General features: G+C 37.9%; 1 long non-coding RNA gene across 1 annotated transcript; it reads left to right on the top strand.

Annotated features, from left to right (window-relative positions):
* Positions 1-7,666: 7,666 nt before the first annotated feature.
* LOC118553648 (uncharacterized) lies at positions 7,667-9,583 on the top strand. Its single transcript, XR_013441392.1, has 3 exons — positions 7,667-8,218; positions 8,631-8,728; positions 9,427-9,583. It is a non-coding gene; the product is annotated as an uncharacterized LOC118553648 (long non-coding RNA).
* The last annotated feature ends 7,038 nt before the right edge of the window (positions 9,584-16,621 follow it).

Genomic DNA, 16,621 nt, shown 5'->3' with positions numbered 1-16,621 from the left:
TTGAGAGTGGTACCCTTTGGGGGTTCATCAGTCCTACTCTTCATCCAGCTCAGTCCCTGTTATGAACTGAATTGTGTCCCACCAAATTAATATGTCGAAGCCCAAACCCCCAAAGTGATTGTGTTTGGAGATAAGCGCCTTTAAGGAGGTAATTAAGGTTAAATGAAGTGGAGCCCTAATCCCATAACACGGCGTCCTTCTGAAAAAAAGAAGAGACAACAGAGCACTCACTCTGCACTTGCACACACAGAAAAGTTCATATGAGGACACAGCAAGAATTGGCCATCTGCAAGCCTCACCAGAAATTGAATTTTCTGGAATTGTGATTGTGGCCTTACTGCCTCCAGAACTGTGAGGTAACAGATCGCTTTTGTCTAAGCTTCCCCATCTGTAGTATTTTGTCACGGCAGTCAGAGGAGACTAATATAGTCCGGACTGTGTAATTCCTGTCCCCCGTGTAGACGTGGCTCCTTAAAACTGGGGCCCTTCTAGGCTACAGGGGTGGAGAAATGTCGTTAGGACAGTTACCAATTCCCAGTCTAAATTATGGTATGGAATTTCACTCTCCTATCTGCCTTCAGTTGTTTCCATTTATTTACCATTACTCAGCTATGAAGAAAAAAAAAATAGTTAAATTTTTTCCCCAGTGTTCTTGATATTCAGTAGCTAGTGAGATTTCCCTGTACAGAAATAGCATGTTAAACAAGTATGTGTTGATTTTATTATATTAAAATTTACCTCCAAAAGAAATGTCCATATTCTGGTATAAAAAGCGATACCTTTCCTTTTAATTATTGTGCCAAATATTGTCCATTTGATTATTTATTATCTGCGAACTAATTTGATTATTTCTATTACTTCTGTTGGATTCTTTCTTTTTACTGCTTGTGAGCTACTGAAGACAAGTAAGAATATAGTAGTCTTGTTCTGAACCTGGATCACTTTTATCTGAATACTTCATTTTGGATTATTTTCTTTTTAGGACATTACTGTGTTTTGTGAATATGTAAATAAATATGGATATGTAGTTAGAGGTTAGATCTGTGGTATTAAACCAGAAGTGCCCTAAAAACCTGGAGGAGTCACAGATGCTTCCCAGATACATCGTAGATTCTCTTCTTTGCTCCTGGAACACGTAGGCTTTCCATCTGAACACTTCCATTCACTTCCTGAACTGGTCCTTAATGTACATGTATTTTGATGTATTAGGTTCTGGTTGCCATTGCAAATTAAAAGTAGAGGGTTTTATTGCTTTGGAATTTAGCATAATGACTGCCTTTCCTGAAACTGTACCCTAGAGGCTCCTTTTTTGCCATTTGGTGCTGTAAGTCTGTATCTCAGGATGAAAAATACCAGAAAAATATTTTAAATATTCATTCAGTTAAAATATTTGAAGCTACCATTATAGAACATGTATTTTCTAGTAGTTCTTAGTCCTTCAGAAAAGTTTTAAAATCATTTCATTAATTTTCGACTCCAGTAAATACGGATATTAATAACGTGCAACTCAAGGTCACAGAATGAATGGAAGGTTAAAAATTGGTCATATCACTACCTGCTGTTCCTTCTCATTTTTAAAATTAACTTAAAAACAGTGCTTTCTTGTGATTGATCTGGCAAAATTAACAAAGCAGTATTTCCTCTGATATTTTCATATTTATGTTCCATAAAAAAAAAGAAACTGACATTTTCACATGTGATGCACTGCCCAGAGCGGTGAATTAATAAGTACACTAACATCTGATCCTGACAAAAATTCAAGATTCAAATGGTCTCTGCAGAAATAATCAAAATTGATTTAAGGTAAGTAACCAATACTCACATTTGTATAACACAGCTTATAGATTACAGTTTACATTGTACTTTTAAGTGCCTTATGTGTAATTTAATCTTACTTCATCCTTGTAACCAAGACTTACACACTTTGTTCTTTGGAAAAAAAGTAAAGTGGTAGAAATACAGGGAATATAGTGTTTTGCTCACCTAACATTGAGCCAGCAGCATTAGCTAGATAAATAATTCTTTTATGTTTTTTTTTTTAAATCCATAAATGTCATGAAAATCCACAGTATAAATGTGTCCCTCAATTTTTCTTTAAAAAAAATTTTTTTTAAAAAAGAATGCTTCATGTACTACAAAGATTAATAAGTCAACATGTGAAATTTAACCAAAGATTAGTAAGTTTCAATATGTGAAATTTCTGTCTTTTAAAATATTCTGAATTACTAAAGGTATTTACTACTGTTTCAGACTGTGCCACAGGATAGAAAATAATATGGGGCGCCTGGGTGGCTCAGTCATTAAACGTTTGCCTTCAGCTCAGGTCATGATCCCAGGGTCCTGGGGTCGAGCCCCACATCGGGCTCCCTGCTTAGCGGGAAGCCTGCTTCTCCCTCTCCCATTCCCCCTGCTTATGTTCGCTCTCTCGCTGTCTCTTTCTCTGTCAAATAAATAAATAAAATCTTTTAAAAAAAAAAAAAAGGTTAGAAAATAATATGAGTGTGGCCAAGGTTAAAAGGCTGATAAATGCCACTAGGGAACAGACTGCTGTATGATTTGAGGTCGCTGAGAACTGTCAACACACACACACCAGGCCAGAGTGGCCCAGCCTTCACTTAAAGTATAAAGGGAATACAAGCCCATTGCAATGCATTTAGCCCTCCTGGCCAGCAAAACCACTCCACAGTCAACATGGGCAGTATTAATACTTTTTAAAAATGGAAGTGAATACAGAATATGTGGTTCCCATTATTCCTTTGGAATAATTGTTTTCCTCCCTTAAACTTAAAAAAAAAAAAATCAAGTTTGATTGAGACCAGGCAGGCCTGGAGAAGTTTAGCCTTCATAGCAAATAATTTATCCACCATGTATGGGTGAAAAATTTGACTATAAAAGAAGTCAGTGTCATCTGCAAATACATAGTTTTATTTCTTTCATGATACGTCAAAAATCCCTGAAGATTTCACCAAAAAACTATTAGAACTAATCAACAAATTCAGTGAAGTTACAGGATATAAAATCACAAAAATCAGTTGTGTTTCTATACACTAACAACAAGAAAGTAAGAGAAATCAGAAAGTGAAATTAAAACAATCCCACTTAAAACTGCATCAAAAAGAATAAAATACCCAGGAATAAATTTAACCAGATGTAAAAGATTTGTACACTGAAAACCAGACATCATTGAAAGAAACTGAAGAAGACATAAATAAGTGGAAGGATAATCCGTGCTGAAGGTTTGGAAGACTTACACAATTTATAAAAATGTCTGTACTACCCAAATTCAGAATGATTACTGTAGATTATATGTGTTAGCTAGATTGTGTTAGTCCCTAACAAAATTCCAATGGCATTTTTTTCACAGAAATAGAATAATCCTAAAATTAGTATGGAACCACAAAACACCCTGAGTAGCTAAAGCAATCTTGAAAAAGAAGAACAAGGCTGGAAGCATCACACTTCGTTATTTCAAAGTATGTTACAAAGCTATAGTAATCAAAACAGTATGGGATTGGCATAAAAACAGACACATACATCAGTGGAACAGAATAGAGAGCAGAGCCCAGACATAAACCTGCATGTATATGTGACCATATGTGAGCATATGGTCATTTAATTTATGACAAAAGAATCAGGAATATACAATGGGGAAAGGATAGTCTCTTAAGTAAATGGTGTTGGGAAAACTGGACAGCCACATCCAAAAAAGAATGAAACTAGATCACTATTTTATACCATACACGAAAATTAAAATGGATTAAAGACTTCGTTGCATAACCTGTAACCATAAAGCCCCTGGAAGATGGCACAGGGGTAAGTTCTTTGACATTTGATGATTTTTTTGTATTTGATACCAAAAGCAAAAAGTGAGACTACTTTAAAAAGCTTCTGTACATCAATAAAATGAAAACTGTGGAATGGGAGAAAATATTTGCAAATCATATCTGATAAAAGGTTGATATTCAAAATATATAAAGAACTCCTACAACGCAATAGCATAAAAGCAAAAATTCAGTAAAAAATGGTCAGAGGAACTGAATAGAAAACTTCCCAAGAAAGTCGTACAAATGGCCCACAGGTGCCTAAAGAGGTGTTCAACATCACTAATTATCAGAGAAATGCAAATCAAAATCACAATGAGACATTACCTCACACCTGTTAGAGTGGCTAGACAAGAAATAGTAAGTGTTGGCAAAGATAATGGAGGAAAGGGAACCCTCATGCACTCTTGGTGGGAATGTAAATTGGTGCAGCCACTCTGGAAAACAGTACGGTGGTTCCTCCAAAAATTAAAACTTGAACTACCAGAGGATCCAGCAGTTCCACATCTGGGTATATATTTAAATGAAACCTTATCACTGTCTGGAAGAGATATCTGCACCCCTATGTTCATTGCAGTATTTACAATAACCAAGATCTGGAAATGACCTAAATCCATCAGTGGTTGGATAGAAAAAGAAAATGCGATTATATATACACAATGGAATATTAAGCAGCTATAGAGAAGAAGGTAATCTTGTCATTTGTGAAAACACGAGTTTTCACATGGGCCTTAGCATTATAAGTAAAATAATGCTTATATTATTATAATATAGTTAGAGAAAGACAAATACTGTATGGTCTCACCTATATGTAGAATCTAAAGAAAAAAAATCAAACTCACAGAAACTGAACAGACTGGTGGTTGCCGGAGGTAGGGGTGGGGAGTGAGTAAAATGGGCAAAGGGGGTCAAAAATTACAAACCCGTTAGAAAATAAATTAGGTCATGAGATGTACAGCATGGTGACTGTAATTAATAGTACTGTATTGTGTATTTGAAAGTTGCTAAGGGAATAGATCTTAAAAGTTCTCATCACAAGAAAAGAATTTTATAACTGAAATGGTGGATGTTAACTTACTGTGGTGACCATTTTGCAATATATACATATATCACATCACGTTGTACACCTGAAATTAATGTAATGTTCTATGTCAATTATATAATCAATAAAGCCGAGAGAAAAACGTCAATATATGAGGTTAGCTAGATTGAGTTTAAAAGTTTCCCTATTGCATAGATGTAATTCTCGACTTTTATGAAATTGCTTATATTGCAAAAATTACAATTCTACAAAGAAAATATGTTCTAAATGTTTTTAAGGTTTAATATAATGCATTCCCTTAAAATATATTTGTAGAGAATTTGAAAAGAAAGCCACAAGTCAAATCACTTTTTAAAAAACTTAATGTACCCTGAAAGGCTTAAACAGCTTTTTTGGAAATGTTACCTTTTTTAAGAAAATAGTTTATAAAGTTACAGTAAGACCACTGTCGCAGAATTTTTAAAATGTGGTCAATTGTATATTAAATTTGCTTTAAAAATTAATTATACATCAAATAAATAATTTATTAAGATGGAAAACATTAATGTTTAATTGTACTAAGCAAAATTTTGATGCTAAGGAATCTGTCCTTCACTTGGAGTCTAAAATTTATAACTAAAACCAGCAGGTGTCACTGTGATAACAGATTTTTTTTTTCCCCCCTCCATCTAAGCAGCTCTGTGTAGATGGGTGTATACCATCTATGAACAAAGATGTGTAAGAGATAATTTAAGTTACATTACTGAACAAAAGTACTAGAATGTAGGAAAGTATGTACAGGATTTCTGGAGGGTTAGGAGTACTTTTGAGAATTATATTTTTTTCCTTTCTTCATCTCTCAAACATACAGATTTTTCATTATATTATTGATGTGAGGGTTTTATTAGCAGTAAAAGTATATAGTAAAAAACTCCAGGTGATGTTTTGGACTTTCTACTGAAGTATAGACTAGTGCACAGATGATTAGGTTGCAGCTGTGTAACCAAAACCAAATCAAGAAACAGCATTCCCAGGAATGTTTTCAAATGAATTTTGAAAAGCCCTTGGTCCTTTCCTCCAAAGTGAGGTAGAGTTATAATTTCTAAATGAATGTTTAGAGACCAAAATATGTAATTGGTGGAAAATAATGGGAATTGAAGACCTGGTTGTCAGGGCATTTTTTTCCCCACCTGGTATAGAAGCCAAAGTAGAATTTAATGAGTATTTATTCACTGGAGCATTGTGTAGTGTCTGGATTTTATTCCAAGAGAAATACAGTCCACATAGTCCACAATAATCAAGTTGTGCATATATGATAATAAAATAGAAAAGCCAAGACAATATGATACCAAGGACCATAATATTAATATATCAACGACCATTTTTTGTATATATGTGTGTGTGTGTGTGTACGTACACACACCCCATTATATACAAGCAAGTAGTTTATGATTAAAATAAGTGAATTCCAGGTAGGAACTATCTTCGTGAATTGTAAACAGAGACTCATTCTATTATTAATACAGATAAAACTTGATTAGGATTTAGAGAATGAAAAGAATGGCAAAATATTTCTGGTTCAGTTTAGTTCAGTAAACACATGGAACACCTATATTCCAGCCACTCTATTCCTCAATAGATACCAGAGATAAAGAAGTGAATGAAGCTTGATTTCCACCCTTGTTTACCAAAAACATAGACGGAAATACTCCTGGCAAATTCAAATAACAATTTATAGATTCTTCGATGTTGAAGGCAGTGATAGGGAAGACTAGGAATTGGAAAGCACACTGGTTTGAGAGCCAAAAGACTTAGGTTTTAGTCATGCTTCCATCACTAAATTTATACAGGGACTTAAACACATCACTCAGAAAATGTTCACATCATTTCCAACTTGAGTATTTTGTGTTTATCCTGTAGGTAATGAGACTATTAGAGTAAGTGGCACTATGAAAGTTACAGGAAGGTTACTGTGTAGACTCAGATGTATGACTGACTGATAGAGGAAATTACTAACCTGCTCATGGATTTTGAGAACGTAGCTGAAAACAGCAATGCCTAGTCTAGACAGGGCAGAGTTAGAGATGAAGATCTTGGTTTGGAATTTAAGGTAGTGGGAATTCTTAACATCGATATATAGATATGTTTATGTGCTGTTTATATTACTTATGCCAATTACTAGCACAGTTTCAGATTGAGATATTTCCTTTTCATATACATTCTTAATTGTTATCCAAAGTGACCGAAGTTTTGCTTTTGAGAATATCATCACTATAAAAGTAAAAAAGATATTGAAGGGTCTTCTCTTCACGTTTTAGATATTTTGCTTTTATATAATTAGTGAGAAAATACTGTGGGGTTTTATTAAGCAGCTACCCCTCTTTAAGGATTTCCTGTTTCCTTTCCCAGAAGACTAAATTGTTCAAGGACAAAGAATGTGTTTTATATCCCATGCTGAGAACATGTGCTGACTGTGTATGAAACAAGGGAAACTCCATATTACAGAGCTAGTTATGGGTTTGGTTAAGGAAGATTTGAATTATCCTTGCTGTTTACATTTGTGTTTTACCAGTGATTGAATATGAAGAAATACATAGGCTAGATTAACATGTTCCATTATTTTTAGTCTACACCATCAGGATTCTGGTCTATCGTCACCTAATTTATAATATTGCTATTTCTCTTAGGAAAGTTTTTAAGGTGAACTATATACTGCAAAAGTAGAAACTTGAAATCTTACCTTTTTGAAACACACACACACATAATTACTCCCAATTAACCAGTATAGGTATTTTTCTAAAATTTAGGTCATCTGTTTGGAACTTGGAATGAATCTCTAGATGGAAACAATGATGTACATAGTGATTAGGCGCTTAGCTAGCCCACAAAAACTATTATGTCTCAAAATATCATGGGCCAATAGTACTACCAATAGTGTATGTAATGCTATAAGCCACTATATTTAATTTTCTTTTTTTTTTTTTTTTTGAGAAATGTACCTAGAGTTTCAACTTGAGAGACCTGGAATGAACCCTTCTTGCTGTAGCCTGAAAATAATGTTCCCCGGTAGGACCAGAGGAAGCAGGAATCCCTTAGTTCCTGAAGAGAGACTAATACAGTTTAGGCCAAATCCTTCTTTATCCCCAGGCCTGGCTCCCACCAGTCTGCTTGCCTTTCCATTGTTATACTTACTGTCTCAAAACGGAATGTTATCCATCTCGTTTCCAGATGAAGTCACGGTTTCTCTTATCTGGTGCTGAAGAGATTTTGGAATTCTTAATAGGATTTGTTGAGAATAAGAAGCAGACGACAGAAGAGAAGCACCCTCCCCTATCACCACCATGCGCACTCAACACATATCTGTAAATGTACTCAGGTGACAATGATAGTTTTTTTAAACCCATCACTGGATAAAGTATCTTCATTTGCAGATTCAATGAACTTCAGACATTTTGTCTGAGGTTCTCTAAGTGTGGAATGTTCTTTGAGGTGACTGAGTTGGCTGCGAAGTTGCTGCCTAGGACTTACAATGGGGCTTGAGAAATGACAAGTGGCTGTAGAGAGCAACTCCCAAGAGTTTATTTTCATTTCTTTTCCCTTCTTTCTTGCCCAAACTGGCCCTGCCGTCCCAGACCTGGGTTACCATGAAGTGAGTTAGGGTGGTGGTAGAGATCCCAGGTCCCAGTGGTGTCTACAATTATAAGATGATAATAAAACACCTTCCTGTATCTGATATATGTGTATGTCTTGTGTTGATCCTGGGTTTATTGTCTTATAATCTCATGTAGGTATCTTCTTAAGGACCCAGAGTGAGACTGTACTTGAGTCCTGGAATGCCTGGACATTACTGTCAATCACCCGAGAAAGTGGTGATTCTTAGGACCAGGTGGGTTCAGAACCTCTCCCTCCTCTCCCCTTCTCATCTGGACTTTCAGAAGTCTAGGCACACTTGGTGGCATTTCTTAGGGTTACAGATAGCCCCTGCCACATGGAGCTAGTCAGGGAATCTTCTTGATAGGAGTGCTTGAGCCAAAGATGAGTGAGTTATGTTTTATAAACCAGATTATCTAGTTATATTTTATGACTGTTCCCATTTTGTAGCCCCCAAATCCTCAGTGAAACCTTTTTTACATGATCTCAGTTGTGTGGGGGGAATTGGGGAAGGAGGTGTCCCTTGGCGTAAAGTACATGGTGGTGATAGTAGGGAGAGATCTCCAAGGAGCAGGTGGGCATTGTGCCCACGAGGCCTGGTTACTGCTTTCCAGTGGAGATTTCATCTCCAGTGCCCACCTAGGAGCATCTAGATTTGATTTTAGTAAAGAAAAAGGCAAGTTCCCTTTTTAAGTGTTAGGGAAAGGAAAACAATGATAGTAAGTGAAAAGTAAGAGACAATACTCATCATTGCTGTGGCCAGCTGACTGGCTGAGCCACGTCTAGATGCCCATTTGTATGCCACCTTGTATCTCAAACAAGCAGCAAAACAAAACCTAGATTAAATGTGTACAGGAAAAAAAAAACGCATGTTTCAAACATTAGTTATAATCAATTAAACTAATTTTATTTCTTTTATTTCTGTTTTTTCAGATGAAAAGATAAAAATTTAGGGATCATGCAAAATCATTTAACATATTACAAATGTGTTATAACTACCATCTAGACCCAAGATGCCCTCCAGAGGCTCCACATTTACCCTTAGCTCCATTTATCTGCTAACGTTTATAGTAAAATACCTGAAAATTTGCTGCTGTCTCCACTTACCTTACCTTGTATTCTCCTTGAGACCTTTCCAGCCTGCTTTTCAGTACCACTCCTCCACTGAAACCCCTCTTGTCAAGGTCACCAGCAACTCCATCAAGCCAAATCCAATGATTGGCCCTGAGTTCATATTATTCTACCTCAGCAGTTGACACAATTGATTACTCCCTCCTTCTAGAAACACTTTCTTCACTTGGCTCTCTGATCGCCATATATTCCTGGTTTGCCTTCCACCTCTCTGGATATTCCTCTTCTTTCCAGCCTCTAATTTTATATGTGCCTCAGGGTCAGACCTCCAACCTAGTCTCTTCCCAACAGCCATGACTTTAACCAGCCCCAATTTCTATCTCCAGCCCTGACTCTTCCCCTCACACATTCAAAAATCTGCCTGAGAAGCTTATCTACTTAGATAGCTAACAGGTATCCAACTTCAGTGTCTAAACAGAACTCTTGATTCCCCTTCTTCACACACTGTTCCTCCCCTAGTCTTCCAAATCTCAGTATGAGGCCCTACTGTTTATCCAGTTGCTTGATTCTTGTGTCACACACCCCATCTGTTAGCCAAGTTGGCTTTGCCTTCATAATATATCCCAAATCTAACCACCAGTTTTTACCAACTCACTGCTGCAATTCTAGTCTAAGCCACTACTGGGTTTTTCAACTAGACTCCTGCTTCTTAACCAGTCTCCTTGCGTTTGCTCTTGCTCCCCACCCATTCATTTCCCTCACTGCAGCCATGTGTCTTTTAGAAAGCACGGACCAGATCACTGTCATTCACCTGCTTACAACTAATGGCAGTCTCTCCCACTCAACAAAATCCACACCCCTTGGCATGGCCTATGAGGTCCTGTCTATGTCACATTTATCTCCTGCTCTTGTGCACGTTGCTTAATTTCATCTAGTTACGCTAGCTTTCTTGCTGTTCTTCAAACATACCCAAACTCATTTCTACCTAGGAGCCTCTGCCTGACATGCTTTTTCCCCATATCCAATCAAGACTCCCTCCCTCACTTTCTTTAGTTCTCTGTTCAAACATCACCCCCTCAGAGAGGCCTTCCCTGGCCACTCAACCTAAAATAGCACCCTCACATTTGTATTTAAAGTCCCCTGACTAAAATATAAGCTCCATGAGGGGCAGGACCCTTGTCTGTCTTACCCTTTCTGTATTCTCAGTGCCTGGCATATGGGACTTATTGGATGGATGGATGGATGGATGGATGGATGGATGGATGGATGGTTGGGTGGATGGATGGATGGTTGGGTGGATGGGTGGATGGGTTGATGGATGGATGGGTGGATGGATGGATAGATGGGTGGATGGATGGATGGTTGGATGGATGGGTGGGTGGATGGGTGGATGGGTGGATAGATGGGTGGATGGATGGATGGTTGGGTGGATGGATGGGTGGATGGGTGGATAGATGGGTGGATGGATGGATGGTTGGGTGGATGGGTGGATGGTTGGGTGGATGGGTGGATGGGTGGATGGATGGATGGGTGGATGGATGGATAGATGGGTGGATGGATGGATGGTTGGGTGGATGGGTGGATGGTTGGGTGGATGGGTGGATGGGTGGATGGATAGATGGGTGGATGGATGGATAGATGGGTGGATGGATGGATGGTTGGGTGGATGCATGGATGGGAGGCTATGCTGTAGTCTAACACTCCACCTAGATTTCTTCATACCTGATTTTTTAAGGTGTAATATGAAAGAACTGAGGGATTTCTTTATAGCTTAATTCTACATTTGGTAACAGATTATTTAAAAACCTTTAAAGATAATACATCCTTAAATTTTTGAATGATAATGCCAGGCATAGATATTTCATAGAAATGGCTTTCTCTTTACCTACATATCTAGCTATAGTAATATATTGTTCAAGGGGAAAATGAATTCTCCACAGCAACTATTGGAAACTAATGTTGAATCATAATAGAGACTAACTAGAAAATTTTCAGTACTTCTCATTTCATTAACAAACCATACAAATAATAACCTCTATCAAGAGGAGATCTGACAATTGTAACATACATAACTGAATCAGACAGAGTGTTTGAGAACCATGAGAGGTGGGATAGCTGAGGTGGTGAGAGTATTCACTGTGAGTTCGGTTCCACCTCTGCTACTCATTAATTAGGTAACCATGGGCAAGTTACTTAGCTGCTCTGTGCCTCAGTTTCCTCATCTGTAAAATAGGAGTGGTAAAAGTACTAAAACTTACCTCATAAGTTTGTTCTGAGGATTATATGAGCTAACTTATGTAATATATTTACAACATAGCCTGACGTATGAGCGCCATATTTAATGTTTGTTTTTTAACAGTTTTATCATCATCATCGATTCTAGATGTCCATTTGGGAATTTATTCTTTGCAACCCATCCATAAAAAGGTTGATAGGTCATGATTGTAAATAGTTTAAGTTTCTTAAAGTGAAGTCCATAGCAGTTCCCCTTGGAGCACTTAGCTGGATTAGACTGCTTTCTATGATCTTAAAATACGTATTAAAGCCAAAGAAATGCTAGTTTTGTAAATCCTTAGATGGCACACCCAAACAGCTGGTACCACAAATGATGTCACATTTCAGGAAGATCGGCTAATATATTCCATGGAATCAAAGGTACTTCTCAGGATGAAATGTTTTACTTCTAGTTCCCAGGCTGGTCTTTGATTCAGACCCAAATTAGAGAAAAACCTAGCCTTTCAAACAGGTCTTTGCTGAACCGATTTTGACAGCACTTAATTGACCAGAGTTATTTATTACCACATTTAGTAATTTGGGTGAAATTTCTCATTTCTCAAAACAAGTTTTGCTTACACCCTTTCAAAAGAATGTTTCTGGTATGTGGGTAGGTTGTCTGGGGCCAGCCTCTTATCTAGAGCCCAGATTCAAAAAGTCTGAATTCAGCGAAGTGACTTAGACCGCGTGCTTTTGTTTTGTTTTGTTTAATAAGCATGTATGGATCTTGCTAAAACACAGTGCTGCCCCCATCCAAGAACAATGCCGCACACATCATTTCCTGAAATAATGGAGTTGGAAGGCAATTATCTACTCACAAAACAGGCTGAAACAACAGTTCCTGATATTCTTCTCAAATACTTGAACTTCCCAAGGAATCCGGAAAAAATAATTCCATGAGCCGGTGTTGTGAATGAAGGTATGACATTTCAGTTTCCTCCACTGGAATCCAGTGACCAGCAGTAATGAATTACTACCCACTTGGCATTACTCAGAGGGGCTCTGGCTGGGTAAGTTGTTTGTCTTTGCTTTGGGAACACTTCTCACTGCCTTATAGCCTCTTGTGAGATGGTGGCCTTAGGTCCTTTTTTGTCCACTTCTGGGAACCATCCCAGAGATTACCTGCAGCTTCTGAAACTATACTTACTTATGGCATTGTTCTTCTTTTACTCCCTAAGAGAATTTGGGGCTTCTGTTTCAGGCTTTCCGATAAGAAATGTGCACTTTCTAGAGAGCATGAATATCCATTTCATCAAAACATGTTTTTGAGTAGTGTGAGAGCTTTTTTTGAACCCTGTGGGTCCTTTATCTTCAGTGCAGCTTGGTAGATATTCATAATAAGAGCTGTCTTCTCTGTGATCCTTAACAATCGGGGCATCACAGAGGTAGCCTAATCATGTTCATGGCAAACAAGAGAAATGAAGACTTCTAATATTTAGACATTGTCTTCTGGAATTCTCATCTGAAGGAAAACTGGCACAATAAATGATTTCATCATGGGTTTTCTTCTTTGTGTCCTGAGAGAAAATTGGGGATAGTCATGGACTTTGAGCCTATATAGTTTGAACTATGCCAACTATATATCTTTGGAAACTTCCAGAAGATTGCCTGTTTGAAATTTCATCTGAATATTGGACTTTGTGTTGACATATCCTCCCTACGAAATAAGAGGTATAACGTATCGTGTGTAGGTGTCGCAGGGAGTGAAAGTTAGCAGAATGAAGAGAAACTCGAGACACTGTCACATTACTTAGGGAGGTTGCATAAGCTGTCTCCGGAAGTTTTTCACAGTAGGGTAGACTGTTTTCAGTCTGGCTTGTTTAGGTATTCATAAATCTTCTCCCTGTCTGGAAGCGTGGGTATTGATTTAGTGTCTTTTCATTATGATACATCAGAATCAAATTATTGGTCATGTTCTGTAGTGAAATATATAACTTTTAGAAGTGTGGTGTGAAATTTTGCATTTAAAATGATTTCTGATTGTGTTAGAAATCGACCAGTTCTTCGGAAACAGTGGAAATAGCTATATTGAGGTTTTCTTCCTTTAAGATATCATTCCATCTAGCCTGGCCCTTACTTGGCCAACCAATGTAGTTGGCAGCTTCATCTAGCTCCTCCTGATGCCACATGTCCACATTCGAGAATTCCTTAGCACTTGACATAGTCTTTTGACTCCCACTGACCCTTTTCAAATTGAGAAACTGTAGATGGAAATGGTCAATTTTTTTTTTTAATTAAAAAGGTAATAGATAAAATTAAGACCATCTAAAGAAGAGTCCATGACAACAACGAAAAGCAAAAGTAGGGCCTGTGCCATCACATAGGACTGGATGGAAAGCAGCTCATGTGTGGTTCTGGGATTGTGGCTAAAGTAGCCTTTCTGGGTGGAAGAGGACGAGGCATGAGGTCTTGGCACTTTGTTCCTTCTGTGGAGTGTGCTGGGGCCAGGTTTTGGTGGTCTTCAGTCTAATTTAAGAACTTAAAGAGAATGAACTGTGTCTGGAGCCTTAAATCAGTTGTCTTTGTTGTTTTGGCTGTGGTCTGTATCAGTGGAATCATTTTTGGCTTCTTATCTTGGCTCATTCCCAGGACTGGCTTAACACAATAGTTAGGCAATTCTACAAATTCCAGTTACTTTAATGGTCTTTATAATTACCTCGGAGGGAAATCACCAGCTATGAATAATTAACATGTCTATGAAGCACTTAAATCCTAATTGCTGCCATACATATTTAAGGATGGGTGCTTTAATGTTTTCTCGTACCGACCTTGTTTCCTCAGTAATATAGCGATTCAGTAAGATATAGTATAGCTTTTCAGATACCAAGAGTTTCTTAGCCTTTAACAACCAGGTACATAACAGGCTGTAAGCAAAGAAGGAAAGTTAAATTAGAGTTTGTTCCTCATTTTCAACTCATTGTTACCCAAGCTGGATAAATGATAAATTATGAATCTGTATTTACCATAATACCTTTTTATAAGCATTTGCTAAGATAGAATGCAATTGTTCTAAAGCAAGGTCTATCCTAGACTGTATCCAGGGGGCTGCATTGCTGATCCAACCAACATTTATCTGGTCTTTATGATGTATTTTGCAAAGTACAGGGGATGTAAATGAAGTTTAATATGTAGCTACTGCCTATATAATATTTTAGGTAGAGAAGCAAAGACTAACCTAAATGAAATAGTTGGAACACAATTTAAAACTGAATTTTAGAACTCCTGGATTGTACAAAAGTCACCGTAGGCTGAAATAGTTCATTCTTTCTTCCAAGGAAGCTTCATGGGAGAGGCGGAATGTGAAAGCTAAGTGGAATATAATTGGACAGAAAAGAAAAGGGACAGAAACATTTTTGGAGCCCCTTGACTGTCAGACTCTTTGATAGTAGCTTCATATACATAATCTCATTAATCCAGCAGGGTAGACATTTATATCCCTGCTTACACTGGAGAGTATTAAGGATTGGACAGGTTAAGTAACTTGCTCCAGCTTATATAGCTAGTGAGCTGCTGATCAGTAATGGGTAAGACCAGGGGCTCTGAGTTCCAGGCACTTTGGGATTTAAATCCCAGCTCCTCTGCTAACTGGCTGTGCTTAATTTCTTAGTGCTTCAGTTTTTTCACCTATAAACGGGGGAGATAAAAAGAGCTGCGTCGTAGGTTTAATGTGATGAATAAACTATTTAACAAGACAAAGAATTTAGCCATTTCTGAGGTACTGTAACCAATCAATAAATGTTTAAATATATATATATAGAGAGAGAGCAAGCATTTTATCTGCTAAAGAAAAGTGAAGTCCCCTTCATGCCTGAAGTAGGGTTGGGGTGAGGGAGGAAGGAAAAAGAGATTGGATAAATCGTATGGAAGTGAATTATATATAGGCCCTTAGGAGCTAGATGCCATAGGGGCCAGAAGAGCCAGCTCGTTTATGGACGGGAGAACGGCATGGTGAGAGTGTTGCTTTAAACAGTGTATGGGGTAGGGGTGGGGGGTGCTGGAAGTCTACTGGGGAAGCTGCCAAGTAAAGCATGAGGGAATGTGGTTCTGCTTGGGGCAAAGTAACAGAAAGCCAAAAGAAAGGACACCTATGGGAGCTGCTGTCCCTGGTGGCACCTGCTCACTCAGGTGACAGCAGGACTGCTGGGCGCTCAGTGCTGTCCTTGCTGCTCCTGGGTGCCGCCCATTACTCATGCCGCCCCGCTTCTCGGCTCTAGACCTTGAACTACCAAAGCTGCAGTCAGCTTTAACCAAAGATGACCCTGTCTTGAGCAAAAGAGAAAACTCAATAATGTTTTATTCTAGATAAATCACAAAATAAAATGAATGAGAGGCACCCCTGGGTGGCTCAGTCGGTTAAGCGATTGATTCCTGATTTCGGCTCAGGTCATGATCTCAGGGTCCTGGGATCGAGCCCCATGTCGGGCTCTGAGCTCAGTGGGGAGTCTGCTTGGGATTCTCTCTCTCTGCCCCTCCTCCGGCTCATGCTCGCACTAAATAAATAAATAAATAAATAAAATCTTTTTAAAAAATGAATGAGAAAAACAGTTTATTACAGAGTTTCTTAATAGTTCTTTGGCTTCAGCAAGCCCCACATACTATTTAAATGCCTACGTATCATTTACTAAAGATTTAGTAAATCAAATCAATACTTCTCAAGCTGACTTCACGTTTTGAATTTTATATCCTACGTTCCCCATTTTTTACATTTCTATCCAGTGACATATCTCCAATACAGTAATGCCTCAATCTTCTTTCTTAGCAATATAGGCTAGTGATTACACCG

Source organism: Halichoerus grypus, chromosome 9, assembly GCF_964656455.1.
Source record: "Halichoerus grypus chromosome 9, mHalGry1.hap1.1, whole genome shotgun sequence".
In the NCBI taxonomy this organism is placed as follows: Eukaryota; Metazoa; Chordata; class Mammalia; order Carnivora; family Phocidae; genus Halichoerus; species Halichoerus grypus.
The sequence above is the reverse complement of the archived record's forward strand: the minus strand, read 5'-3'. Positions and strand labels throughout refer to the sequence as shown.